Below are 13,071 nucleotides of genomic sequence, written 5' to 3'. Positions count from 1 at the left end.
TGGTAATGCTTATATAAACATTTAAAAAATTTTTTTAGCTGTTGATGGTACACAATACCTTTTTTATTTATTTTTATGTGGTGTTGATACAACCCAGGGCCTCACACATGCTAGGTAAACACTCTGCCACTGAGCCACAATCCCAGCCCTTATTTAAACATTTGATAGATTTTTGTTTTTTAAATATTTATTTTTTAGTTATATGTGGACACAATCTATTTTACTTTATGTGGTGCTGAAGATCAAATTTAGTGCCTCATGCATGTTAGGTGAGTGCTCTACTTCTGAGCCACAACCCCAACCCTGATACACTTCTTTAGTGAAGTCATCTGGTTCAGAACCCTCCATGTGGTTCAGAATCAACCATCTGGTACACTTGATATTCTGGTCTAGAACTTTTCATTGGAAAGTTGTTTTGGATTATTAGTTTAACCTCCTTGTGAGTTTTATGTGTATTCTCTTTTTTATCATTTCTCAAGATTTAGTCTTTAGAAGGTGATGTGTTTCTTAGAATTTCATATTTACTACCAGTTATTCAATTTATTCGAATATACTTTTTCATAGTTTTCTCTAATAATATATTTTTTTGAGTCAAGGTCCATATTGAACATGATGACCTTGAACTCCTGGGTTCAAGTGTTCTGTCTGCCTTAGATTCCTGAGTAGCTATGACTGCAACCATCCCCACTGTGCACAGATACATTTTTTATGAATGTAAAGTGAATAGTAATGTTCTCACTTTCATAATTTAGTAATTTGAGTCTTCCTTTTTATTAAACACACAGATAAAGGACTTTCACTTTTGTTGATCTTTTTGAAAACCAATTTTGGTTCACTAGATTTATATGCATGCTCAGTATGCATTCAGAGTTGTGATATTTTAAAAATGCTAGGCTCTAACAAAATTCTTCAGTGAAATTTGGTAGAACATTAATAGATTAATTCGTTCCTTATATATCATCATAAAAATTGGAATAGCAAATCATAGCATGGAAACTTCAAAATGTGAACCAAAGCCCTTTGTAAATATTTATATGCTATAGATTATGGTATATAGCCACACATTGAAATGGAATAAATTATCAGATTCCTTTAAATATGCTCTCAAGGTATGCTTTGAAATAAATGACACAATATACATGTATTAAATTTCTTTTTTCACATCATTTTTTGGCATTTTTACAACTCCTGATGTAAAGATTAAAAATGCAATCGAGCAAGAAGTGCTTCCATCGAAAATAGAAAGTTCCTTTTCTCTTTCAAATGCAAGGGTGAGATTTTGTCTGCTACAAAACTTGTTGTGCCTATGTGGTCCTGACAATGTTTAATTCCACAGGCCACAATCTTTTGGACCCTAAAGTAGAGCCCAAATTTCACTATCTTGCGGTTGAATCCAATAAGAACATCTACTGAAAAGTAGGAAAAAAACTTTGATGTGAAATAAAAGTTTCATTGTACTTTAGACTTCAGAGTATTTTTTTTTCGTAGAGAGGTTTTAATTTGCATGAATATGAAGAATATTATATGCATTTTCATATTAGCTTTGTCTTTTTAAAAATAATAGTTTTTTAAAAACTGATGTGTTTGCCTTTTGTTGTGCAGGATTAACATTCAAGAAACTCCATATTCATTTACTTGTTAATTGCATTGACAGATATTGTTATAAATGTGCCTTGGAAATGCTGGGTTACAATAGTTAGAAATGAAAATGGGTACTTGTTAATGGTTATTTAGTATTTGGCTTCAAACATATTTTGATTTTCATTATTTAATAATATGTAGTAATCTATATATTCATGTCCTGTAAGTACTAAGCATTCTCTCATTTCTATCTATTATAAATAATTTTAATTTACATGGCTCTCTTCTATTTTGGGGGATGTAATATGTTGTTATTTTTAAATTTATTCTAACTATTTATACACAATGGTAGAAGGCATTTTGGACACATCATACATAGATGGAATAAAATTTCTCATTCTTCTGGTTGTACATGACAGAGTTATACCAGTTGTGTAATCATACATGCATATAGGGTAATACTGTTGCTGTTTTTAATAGGCTTCATTTGTTGGAGAAGTATTAGGTGCACATCAAAATTGGGTAGAGATTTCCTGTACATCTCTTGGCTACCACAGGCTCCCAGTTGTCCACATCCCCCACCAAAGTGATATGTTTCTTACAACAAACATTCACTTATTTTTATCACCCAATGAAAGATTTTATTCTTGCTATCCTGCATTCAATGGGTTTGGACAAGTGTATGATGATATGTATCCATTATTATTGTATCCTACAAAACAGTTTAACTGCCCCCAAAATCCTGTGCCTCACATATTTACCCCTCCCTCTGCCTAATCCTTGGCAACCACTGATCCTTTCCTTGTCCCTATACTTTTGCCTTTGATAGAATATCATATATCAGGGAACATATACCATTTATCTGTTCATATTTTACATACAGCTTGGATGTATTTGTAGATTTTTATATCACATTTAATCCAAGTAGCTTGTGAATTAACTAGTGAAAAATTAGACTTTACGACTCATATAAATTCTGTATATTTTTGTTCCTAATCATAAATGGATTTATGAATTTATGGGGTAATCTCTTATGGTTTTGTAAAGTCATTGAAGTATTATTGTCAAGAAGATGAGAAACATTTAACAGCTCATGTATCAGACAGTTTTTTATTACTAAGTGAAACATAAGTGATTGTTATCAGTTTACTTCAAGGGTCAACACGTCAGTGGGCCATAGGGGTCTCACATATTTAGAAAACCTGAGTAAGGGGGTGATTGTGAAGTTGTTTTCCATGAGAGAAACATGTGAGTCAGTAAACTAAGTAAAGCAGACTGTCCTGCCCATCAGGAGTGGCCTCATCCAATCAGTTGAAGGCCTGGATAGAGAAAAAACACTGAGTAATGGTGAACTGCTCTGCTCCTGCCCAACTGCCTTTGAGCCATGATGTGGATTTCATCTGCCTTCAGATATGAACTGGAACATCACTTCCTGGGTATCATCCAACCACCTTCTCACCTCAACTACACTATTGGCTTTCTAGTGTTCAGGCCTTCAGGACAGGCTGGAATTCCACCATTGGTTCTCCTGAGCCACCAGCTTGCTGAAGACAGATCTTGGGACTCATCAGCTTTCAAGACCACATGAGCCAGTCCAGAGTCTATTTCTCTTCCTACAGGTACAGACCATAGTGTCCCAGGGATACAGAATTGCCAGCTCTGGGCAAGGCCTTCTCTTCTGGGAATCTGCCCCATAGTCAGAGGCACCATCCTCCTCCCTCCCTCACAGACAGGACAGTTCTTACCGATACCTTGTACCTCACAAGGTGCAAATTCAACATGTCTGGAAACAGCCCATCTGTGTGTTGCTACAGCCCTCTACCATGCACCCAGGTGACCAACTCAAGCAAGCACACTGGGAAACCTACTTGTCAATTCAAATTATGTCCCAATCCTGGACGGAGGGTCTTCTGGTAAACAATGGCAACTCCTACTTCAATGCACCTTTCACATCCCCTAGTGATTTCTATGGGTTGTACCCCATAGAGGCAATCCCTAAATAGACCAGCTTTCCTTTGTCCTTCTGCCTCATAATTTGGGCAGGTGACTGAGCCTGACTCCCATCAGTCAGGATAAAAACCAAATGCAGAGCAAACATCATGTTATTCAACCTACAAAGTTGATCTGCTTTTACCTTTTCTTAATTTCACTGCATGTGTGCTGCAGCCACCCAGAAACCAACCAGCTCTTTGCTTGTCGATCACTAGCTGTTCAAAGGGAAGAGTCCAAGTGGGGATAGAATCCCACAATTCCACAGGTTGCTCTAAAGTCAGTCCTAGGGAAAAGACCAAACTGCTCAGGAATATGTCAACTAACTCTGTCTCCTGAGAGTAGCTTTCTGCACAAGCCTTTTCATTTATTACCAGCCCTCCCCATTACACCATGCCTCCAACATCACCTAAGACATCATGCATATTTTGTGTTTCAGGGATATTTTCTGTTATTCAGTTACAGGGGCATTTTCAACTAATAGCAAGGGAGTAATTACCCTTTGAATGAACGCTCTCTTTGTCAAAGTTCTATCAGTTATCATTGGGAGGTGGCTCACACCTTTTTGTGCAAGCACCCGGTTACACTTTACCCAGAACAATGTTATAAAGTATCTGTCCATTCCAGTACTCCAGATTCTAGCCTATGATCTTCAAATCCCATTCTCTGTGTGGGCTCAAGCAATCACCTTGTTCAAATTTAGAATGTCTAATTAATATTGCACATTACTAGAGATAACAGGAACATATCTTAAGATCATGAAAGCTACCTGTGCTAAGCTCCAGGCCAACATCATTCTAAATGCAGAAAAATTGAAAGCATTTGCTCTAAAAACTGGAACAAGAAAAGGATGCCCTCTTTCACCACTTCTATTTAATATAGGTCTTGAAACACTGGCCAGAACAATTAGACATACAAAAGAAATTAAGGGATACAGAACTCAAATTAGCACTATTTCTCGACAATATGATTCTATACCTAGAAGATCCAAAAATTCCACCAGAAAACTTCTAGAACTAATAAATGAATTAGGCAAAATAGCAGGATACAAAATAAACATCCATAACTCAAAGATATTTCTGTACATTTGTGACAAATCCTCTGAAAGGGAAATGAGGAAAACTACACCATTTACAATAGCCTCAAAAAATTTAAAATACTTGGCAATCAACCTCTACAATGAAAACTACAGAATGCTAAAGAAAAAATTAAATAAGACCTTAGAAGACAGAATTATCTTCCTTCTTCCTGGATAGCCAGAATTAATATTGTCAAGATGACTGTACTACCAAAAGCACTATACAAACTTAATGCTTAATTCCAATCAAAATTCCAATGGCATTCCTCATAGAAATAGTAAAAGCAGTCATGATATTCATCTGGAAAAATAAGAAATGCAGAAAAGCTAATAAAGCAATCCTTAGCAAGAAGAGTGAAGCAGGTGGCATCATTATACAAGATCTTAACTATTCTACAGAGCAATAGTAACAAAAACAGTATGGTATTGGTACCAAAACAGGCTAGTAGAGTAATGGTACAGAATAGAAGACACAGAGACTAACCCACAAAATTACAATTATCTTATATTAGACAAAGGTGCCAAAAACATGAACTGGATAAAAGATAGCCTCTTCAATAAACAGTACTGGGAAATCTGCAAATCCATATGCAACAAAATGAAAATAAACCCCTATCTCTCACCATTCTCAAAACTCAACTCAAAGTGGATCAAGGACCTAGGAATTAAACTAGGAACTCTGCATCTAACAGAAGAAAAAGTAGGCTCAAATCTCTATCATGTCGTATTCTTAATAAGACTCCTATAGCACAAGAATTAAAATCAAGAATCAAAAATGGGATGGATTCAAACTAAAAAGCTTCTTTTCAGCAAAACAAACAATCAGTGAGGTAAATAAAAAGCCTACATCTTGGGAGCAAATATTTACCACTCATATATCAGATAGAGCACTAATCTCTAGAATACTTAAATAACTCAAAAAGCTAAACACCACAAAGCAAATAACCCAAACAGTAAATAAAAAGCCTACATCTTGGGAGCAAATATTTACCACTCACATATCAGATAGAGCACTAATCTCTAGAATACTTAAATAACCCAAAAAGCTAAACACCATAAAACAAATAACCCAATCAGTAAATGGCCCAAGGAACTGAACAGACACTTCTTAAAAGAGTATGGACAATCCATCAACAAACACATGAAAACATGTTCAACATCTCTAACAATTAGAGAAATGCAAATCAAAACTACTCCAAGATTTCATCTCACTCCTGTCAGAATGGCAGCTATTAAGAATACAAACAACAGTTAAGTGTTGGCGAGAATGTGAGGGGAAAATGCCCACTCATAGATTGCTGGTGGGATGGCAATTTGGTGCAGCCAATCTGGAAAGCAATATAGAGATTCCTTGGAAAACTAGGAATGGAACCACCATTTGACACAGCTATCCCAGTTCTTGATCTATACCCAAAGGACTTAAAAACAGCATACTACATGGACACAGACACATCGATGTTTATAGCAGGACAATTCACAATACCTAAATTGTGGAATCAACCCAGATGCCCTAGAGTAGATGAATGGACACAGAAAATGTGGTATATATATCCAATGGGATACTACTCAGCAGCAAAACAGAACAAAATCATGGCATTTGCAGGCAAATGAATGGAGTTGGAGATTAAATGAATTTAGCAAATCCCCCCAAAAAACAAATGCTGACTATTCTCTCTGACATAGGGAGGCTGATTCATCCTGCGGTTGGGAGGGGGAACATGGGAGGATTAGATGAACTCTAGATAGGGCAAAGGAATAGGAGGGAAAGGGAGAAGGCAGAGGGGTACAAAAGACAGTGGAATGAGATGGACATCATTACCCTAAGTACATGTATAAAGACATGAATGATGTGAATATACTTTGTACACAACCAGAGATATGACAAATTGTGCTCTATATGTGTAACTTGAATTGTCATGCATTCTGTTGTCATATATAAGAAATTAGAATAAAAATTTTTTAAAAAGACGACACTTACCAGCTTCTGTTGTACAGCACTAGTTAAAAAAATTCCTCAAACAGTATCTATCTCCATAAAACAGTTCAATGAAACACAATATTCTCATGAAGAATTTAAAACATTTGTTTTCATCCACAATTTTCCTTTAATTCTACCAAACCTGGCAGATTTCTATCCTCTCAAGCTAAGTATACCCTAATTAGATATTCCCCAGTGGGTTTGGTGCATGGGGATCCTGTGTGAAAGAGTCCCAGAAATATCTATTTTCAATCTTTGGACCATTTTTTCACTCTTTTGTGTACATAAGAGAACTTCTCCTTTCCATCAGGCCTTGTGCTGATCAGATGGTGGGACTATTTTCCCAGGAAACTCAGGGTCAAGTTTTCTGGATTCAAACCAACTAGGTTGGACAAAGTAGATTCTTTCTTGGGACAATCTGGGAGATCTTATGGGGCCACACAACTTCTGGGAGTCTTGTACTAAGCTTTGCTATTTACTCTATCAATATCTGATTTCTTCATCCCATTTATTAAGAACTGTTTAAAGCCTGCTGATATGACTCTCTCCTTGACTCTCTTGACTCTACTCTGTCCTTGCTTATTCTCTTGGGAATTTTCCTAGCCTTCTTATGTCTGTGAAGAAGGCTAGGAAGAAAACTATGCTGAAACTTCTGTCTGTGAAGTTTCAGCATAGTTTCCCCTTTGGAGAAGATTCTGATGCTAAGAGTTGCATATAAAGTTTTCTGGAAGAGAAACAACCCACTGTAATCATCTTTCCCAAAAGGGGTTCTCAGTTAAAGGCTACAGTTTGCTGAGGTCACCATATAAGCTTGGTCCATCCCTTTCTTCCACTGAAGACATGACAAGTATCAATAACCAAAGCATTTTATATTTAACTCTTGTTCCTTTGTATTTCCTTATGCATCCAGCAGGCCAACCTCAGTTGTTGGATTTGTCAAAAGCTACTTATCTATGGAAGGATTAAATAGAGACCTACTGTGAACAGTAGAGGAAATTATAATTTACCAACTCAGAATCTTCAAAAACAGAGCAATTAATAAGGAAAATAAGTAGCTATAGCTTTGATCCTACTTAAAACATAAACCTTTCATGCTGATGATAGGAGCTTTGTGGGCAGCAGTGAGGTAATTCCTGCTGCAAATCCACCAGTGCTTTTTGATCTAGAGAGTGGTGATATTCCCTGGAAACAATCCCCAAGACCTCCTAAAGAGACAGATTGCTTCTCAGCAGTGAGAAGGCACTGTCCCGCTGAATGGCTCTTTGGGTGCATCCCCTGAGAATGGCTGACCTTGTTCCATCCTTCGGCACTGGTGCCCACACCATGCAGACTCTTGGTTACTGTTTTTGTTAACACTGTTGTTGAGGTGTAACTGTGAAATTAAATTTGTATACATTGATGTACAGAACATGAGGTTTGGATACACTGTGAAATGATCAGCACAAATTACTGAACTTATCTTTCAGCTCAGTCACCATTTTCTTCTGAGTGTGTGTATGTGTGTGTGTGTATGTGTGTGTGTGTGTGTATTGAGAATACCCAAGATCTACCCCCTTAGCAATACCCAAGATCTACCCCCTTAGCAATTTTTTAACAGCCCATATTATTAACTGTAATCACCATGCTATTCATTAGCTCTTTAGAAATTCTCCATCGTGTATAATCTTTATAACCTTAACCAACATCACCTATCCCTTTTCCCCTATCAACAGCCCTCATGTCCACCATGGACTCTCTGCTTCTATGAGTTTGACTATTTTAGGTTTCACACAGAAGTGAGATCAAGCAGTATCTCTCTTTCTGTGTCTGCTGATCTCAGTAGCATGATGTCCTCAGGAATCCATGCTGTTACAAATGAGAGGATTTTCTTTTTAAGACTGAATAATAAATAGCCAGGTGTTCTGGCACACTCTTATAATCCCATAAGCTTTGAAGGCTGAGGCAGGAGGATCATGAATTCAAAGCCAGCCTCAGCAACTTAGCAAGACCCTAAGTGACTTAGGGAGATCTTGTCTCTAAATAAATAATTAAAAAGGACTTGGCGGGCTGGGGATGTGGCTCAAGAGGTAACACGCTCGCCTTGTATGCGCGGGGCACTAGGTTTGATCCTCAGCACCACATAAAAATAAAATAAAGATGTGTCCACTGAAAACTTAAAAATAAATATTAAAAAATTCTCTCTCTCTCTCTCTCTCTCTCTCTCTATCTCTATCTCTTACAAAAAAGGGGGTGGGGAGCTTGGGAAGTGGCTAAGGGGTAAATTGCCCCTGGGATAAACCCCCATTTATGAAGGAAAAAAATGATTGAATAATATTATCATTCTCACTCTCTCAATACCTACCCTATCATACGCGCGCGCACACACACACACACACACACACACTCTTCACATATTCTTTATTCATCGACAAACAAATGGGGGGTTGCTAGATCAATTATATGGCAGTTCTTTCAAGTTTTTGAAAAAATTTCATAATGTTTTCCATTATGCCTTAGGAACTTCTCTAAGAGAGGAATGCACCAGGACTCATGTCCAGCCTTACAGTAGTTGCTTAAAGTCTTTATTTCTTCATATTGTTGCTGTTGTTAAGAGAACACAAACAGCAATTCAGAGTATGGCTTGTTTATCCTAAATATAGAACTTCTCTTGATTTCTCTTGGTGGATAGTCTAGTCTATAGCAAATCCTACTTTAATACAAGCATATATTTAGCAGTTTGGTATTTGTTAATGTTTTACATATTTAAATATTTTTACTATGAAATATAATTAATTTATCATACATATCTATGTAATTCACTCATAATATTACCAACATAACACTAAAACAATCATTAGCCCCACAGATCTTTCATTTTCTCAGTAGTATGATATCAACGTCTAAAGTATACTTCTACTCATGCATGGATCTCTCTGCATGCAAACAAATTAAATTAGGTTTGAAATGAAAATCAGATTACTGACACATTAAGTCTAACAATTCCACATGAGTCTTAAAGACAGCAGCACTGAGCTGGTGGTGTTGCTGTGTGCTGGAATGCTTAGCTATCATGTCCATGGCCCTGGGTTCCATTCTCAGCACCTCCAAAGCAAAAACCAGAATCAGTGCTGCTAAATGTCTAGGGCTGACTAATGTTCCTCCTATTCAAGACAGTTTTGCACCTTAACTATTAACCTCTGCTTACATTTTGTCCTGGTTCTAAGGTTTCATCTTGGGAGATCAAATTTTTCGTGGTGAGAGAGAGGGTTGAGCCCTGACTTTTCTACAGTTGGAAAATTCATCACAAAAGCATCAGAACCTGCAGCCAGAAATCTGCAGTGCCTTTGAGAGTAACAGGAAACATGTCTTCTTTTTCTGGAGGTCCCATGAGGCACTTGGGGACACTCTGCCTCAGGCAAGAAATCTGAGTATGTGAACAATCCTAAGAAAATGAGGAAAAGGAAGAGGGTTTGTGATTCCTCCTCTCAGAATATTCAACTTGGAATACCCTCCATCAGCTCTCTGCCATCACAGATGCAAGACCTGGCCAAGCCCTCATGATGAACCTGAGTTCAGGAAGCTCATTCCCTGCTGAGGCAAGGAGGAGGCCAAGGGGAATGCTGGGTCCTTCTCAACTGCACCTTAGTATTTCAAGGTTACCTTTTTCTGGAAGCCCCTGTTCTGGCGTTACCTGCCACTTGAGTTCTGTGAGACTTCTAACAACTCATGAGATTTCCACTGCTAACTTACCTCAGGAGCTGGATTGGCTTCAGTCCCCTCCCAGACTGGCATCTTTGGTGCACTATCAAGAAGCTGCAAGTCTTAAATATCTGAGGACTGAAGGTGTCTTACTGTTGCAGCTCTGAAAAAGAATGGGAGGAAGCTGCCTTTGTGTCAGGCAAGTTGCTTCCTTTCTGATCCACTGGACGTGGGAACACTGACAGCTTACTGACTCATGGTTATTATTTTTGATCATTTTCCCTTCTCCTGTTTGGAAGTATTTATGATTTTTATAACTGAAAAAAAAGTATTGGTATGGTAGAATTCATGCAGTTTAGAATCAGGTAAGTTAAATTCACTACAAACCTAATCATAATTCATCCTTCCTATTTCCCTGTTAAAAAAAATGTGTTGTGGCAGAATCCTTCAAGAAGTAAACCAGGTAAAATGGTTCTAAATTATCAGAAATAATAATTGGTAACAGAAATTGTATATTGGAAGTGAAAAACTGAGGAGTAAACATCAAGAGTCCCATAGCAGCATCAAGAGTCTCCTAGCAGGGTCAAACCCAGCAGTTCACACTGCATGCTCTTGTTCACCAAGTATCTGTTAGAGCGCAAAGTCTTTCTTATCATAACTCATAGGATGTCTACACCTTGACACCAAAATGTGTTTATTTGAATTTTTATTTCACATTCCCAACTCATTTTTCATGAGGCAAAGTTAATTTGCAACTCATGGTGTACTTAAATGTTACAGTATCTTATGGTTTAGATTTTAGGTGTCCCCCATAAGCTCATGTGTGAGATAATACAAGAATATTTTGAGATGAAATGATTTGGTTATGACAGCTTTAAGACAATTAGTGCATCAATCCCCTCATAGTGATTAACAGAGTGGTGACTACAGGCAGGTAGGGTGTGCCTGAAGAGGTGGGTCATCTGGGAGGGGCATGCTTTGATATACATTTTGTGAGCTGAGCTTATTTCTCTATGCTTCCTGATCATGTCCTGAGACACTTTTCTTCACCACACTCTTCCACCATGATGTTCTGCCTCACCTTAACCCCCAGAGAAATGGAGGCAGCTGTGTATGAACTGAGACCTCTGAAACTGTGATCCCCCAAAAGAAAATTTTCCTCTAATTATTTATGTCATGTCTTTTGTTCATAGCAATGAAAAAGCCTAAAACACACTGGTTCCCTCTTATCAAAGATTTCACTTTCCCCTGAGTATATAATATATATGAATATATAATCTACTGTCACATATATCTAAGACAAATAAAAAATGATTTTACTTTCTATGCTTTCACTTACCTATGAACTACCTATGTGATTCAAAATCACAGAAATAAACAATGTATAAGTTTTAAATTGCTCCCTCTCTGAACAGAATGATGAAATCAGGCAATATCACTCTCTATCCTGACCATGAATTATATCATACCTTCAGTCCAATGGGTTCATGCTCTATAGGCTACCTACCCATCATTCCCTTGACAACCATCTGGCCATGAGATAAGCTGGGGGGAATTGCACTGCTTGTAGATAGGGGTCAGTACTATTTATAGTTTCAGAAATCCACTGGAGATCTTGGAACAGGTCCTCCAAGATAAGGGGGTGTACTGTGTTCCTAAAATTATCAATAATCTCTTCATACTTAGCATTTGAAGTCTTTCTTTTGGAACTAAAACAAAATTGGAACATCTTTGAGGGAATTTCCTTTTTTTAATATTTATTTTTTTAGTTGTAGTTGAACACAATACCTTTATTTATTTATTTATTTTTATGTGGTGCTGTGAGGATCGAACCCAAGGTCTCATACGTGCTGGGACAAGTACTCTACCACTGAGACCCCAGCCCCAGGGAAATTTCTTTTTCATAGGTTTCTCTGATATCTCTCAGCTTTGGAGACATGAGGTTATATCATTTCTGTTTTTTCACATAAACTACTTCCTCTGCTGGGTATCCTGAAACTGTCTGACTTTTGCACCATTCCCAACTCTGTAAAGAAGGGCATTCACTCACATCTCTCCCTCTTCCTGATAAGCTGCACATCACACTGGAATGTCTCCTTCAGTTCACTCTCCATGACCCCAGATGATGGCTCCAGCATCAGTTCTGACTTTTATCCTAGGCTTCATTTTATTGAGTCAGTTCACACCTGTGTTCAGCAGAGGACAGCAGAAAGATAACTGGACAGTGATTATGGGTTCATTCTGACTCCTGCTCTATGGGATTCTACTGGCATGTTCTAGTGTCTGGAGGTGCAAGGGACTCACTTGATTGTGGCAGAGATGTACAGTATGGAGAGTGCTCAGGGATTAGGAGAGACTGGGATTTTCCCCTCTGTGTGGCACGAGGAGACACGGTTATTACAATCCAAACATTTCCCGCCAAAATTAACAACATTGATCATATTCTCATATACATAAATATATATTAAGTATCTGAGTTATTGTATATAATATACATTAGATATAGCATACCAATTGAAGAAATAAATTAGAAATTTTCTATAACACATCAATATGGGCTGATATTTTGGAAAAAATGGAGAAAAGTGAAATAGGCTTTTAATAACAACAAAACAACTGACAAAGAAACAAACCTGCATTCTATATTAGAAGGCCTTTAGTTACCAGAAAACAAACTAATTACAAGAATGTTTGAAGAAAAACTGTTAGAAGACATGAATATACTTTCCAAGTTAGAAAAGGAACAAAGAAAATGCAAACAAAAGTT

This window comes from Marmota monax, unplaced genomic scaffold (genome assembly GCF_021218885.2).
Source record: "Marmota monax isolate L192 unplaced genomic scaffold, Marmota_monax_Labrador192_F-V1.1 WCK01_AAM20220418_F8-fsc00397, whole genome shotgun sequence".
In the NCBI taxonomy this organism is placed as follows: Eukaryota; Metazoa; Chordata; class Mammalia; order Rodentia; family Sciuridae; genus Marmota; species Marmota monax.
This window is presented reverse-complemented; position numbering follows the sequence as displayed.